The following is a 2500-nucleotide window of genomic DNA, read 5'->3' on the forward strand; positions in this document are numbered from 1 at the left end:
TACCGCTGTAAACACACATGTGATCAGTGTAAATACCACCCATCACTGTAAACACACATGTGTCAGTGTAAATACCCATCTGTCACTGTAAACACATATGTGTCAGTATAAAATACCCATCTGTCACTGTAAACACATATGTGTCAGTATAAAATACCAATCTGTCACTGTAAACACACATGTGATCAGTGTAAATACCACACATCACTGTAAACACACATGTGTCAGTGTACATACCCATCTGTCACTGTAAACACACATGTGATCAGTGTAAATACCCATCTGTCACTGTAAACACACGTTTGTCATCAACACCAATTTGTCAACTAGTGCAAACACAAGACTGTCAGCTGGTGAAGGCCGGATAGTACGGATTATGACTTCGTCCGTTTTGCACAGGTGGACCCAGAGGTCTGACAGTCGGGGTAGGCCTTTAGGAACAAAGGAACTGACTAGATGCAGGAAATCCAGTTCAGCCTCTCTTCTCTCCCTAAACCCCGTTTCTTCTTTCTCCCTTCCCTCCTGCCTTCCTTCCTTTCTTCTCCCACGCTCCACTTTGTTCTGTCTCTTTTTTTCTGTATGTCTTCCTCCCCTCACACACACACACACCGAGTCTCCACACACACACACACTGTCTCCACACACACACACACACACACACAGTCTCCACACACACACACACACACACACACACACACACACACACACACACACACAGTCTCCACACACACACGCACACACACACACACAGACACACACAGTCTCCACACACACACACACTGTCTACACACACACACACACACACACACACACACTGTCTCCACACACACACACACACACACAGTCTCCACACACAAACAAACACACACACACACACACACACACACTCACTCACTCACTCACTCACTCACTCACACTGTCTCCACACACACACACACACACACACACACACACACTGTCTCTACGCAGTAATCTTACCCCTGACAACAGCCAGGTATACAGCTCAGAAAACCACCTGCCATATTCACTCCTCCCTGCTAACACACTGTCATAACGCCCTGCACCCCCCTCGGCCGCCCTCGGCCCCCCCCTCCCCCCCCTCTCCACACACACACTTCTCTTCTCTCCCCTTCCCTCTTGTTAACGGTGGCCCAAATCCGGCCCCAGTACTTGGCAATGACGCCACAAAACTATCTCACATCCTGAAGTAAAAAATAAAAAATAAAAAACACAAAAAAAACACATGTTTGTGATAAATTGAATGAAACAAGCAGTCATTCTTGTTTAGAACTTTCAATTTATGACGAAGCATGTTCACAAGTTTCCCTATCATCTCCCACAAGGGACACTTAACAAACGAAGAAGTCTGAAAAAAAAACATCAGACGGTTGGTCGGCATGAGGACCGTCTGACAACAGTGGGAAAAAAACGAGAAAATAGAATAGAATAGAATAGAATATGTCTTTATTACCAAGTGTACCGGGGTCACAAGGAATATTGGGGGGGGGGGGGGGGGGGGGGGGGGGGGGGATAGTACATGACAAGGTACAAACATAAATCGAAAATCATACACAAAGGTACAGTAGAAAATAGGATACATACAAGTGCATATCAAAATAAAAAAACCTTGTGCATACTTACACATCCACGCACTGCACACACAAACACACACACACACATGCGCGCACGCACACCCACCCACACACACACACACTCTCTCTCTCTCACACACACACCCACACACACACACACACACACACACACACGTTTGAACAGAAGCCGTATATTACATGTGGATGGGGCTGATGACTAGATCTTCAGGTAGACGGCTGTTGATTGCACAACTCTATTCATCATAAGAAAAACGAGATGGAATGGCCTGTGACAAGATCTGGCGGGCTCTCCAAGACCATCCTTCAGGGAACAGTGCAGGGGGAATGGAGACAAGGCAGACAGCGAGAGAAGTGGGCCGACAACATCACTGAGTGGACAGAGAGGAGTTCTGCAGAAACGAAGACCCTGTTCCACGACCGCCAGAAACGGAGAATGTTGGTGATGTGTTCAGCGGTGCAGCATCCCCCACAACCAAGCTAGGTGAGGTGACCAGCTGATGGAGTCTCCCGTCGGTCCGATGGATGAGTAGGCAGGCAGGCTTATCTGTCGGTGTGTGTCCTCATATGGGAGAAGAGGCCGATTCTGGATGCGCAGCACTTCCCACAGGTGTTACAAGGGAAAACGTCTCCAGAAGTTGAGCCCTTCTTCCTTCGCTCACGTTTCTTCTTAATGGCCAGCATTCTCTTGTTTTCAAACGTCTTTATGCCACTGGAGCACAGCATCCTCCAGCGACAGCGGTCAAGGGCATCAGTTTCCCAGGAAGCGATGTCTATGTCACAGGCTTTGAGGTTTGTCTTCAAGGTGTCCTTGAAGCGCTTGCAGGGTCTTCCAAGTTCACGGTGGCCTTCAACCACGCTAGGTTAGGTGACCAGTGACGGTGACAGAA

At 48.0% G+C, this 2500-nt stretch overlaps 1 protein-coding gene across 1 annotated transcript in view; it reads right to left on the reverse strand.

Moving 5' to 3' along the window:
- The window catches only part of LOC143283669 (cadherin-related tumor suppressor-like), a 366856-nt gene that overhangs the window by 330309 nt on the left and 34047 nt on the right, over positions 1–2500 (reverse strand). The window lies entirely within an intron of this gene.

This window comes from Babylonia areolata, chromosome 7 (genome assembly GCF_041734735.1).
Source record: "Babylonia areolata isolate BAREFJ2019XMU chromosome 7, ASM4173473v1, whole genome shotgun sequence".
In the NCBI taxonomy this organism is placed as follows: Eukaryota; Metazoa; Mollusca; class Gastropoda; order Neogastropoda; family Buccinidae; genus Babylonia; species Babylonia areolata.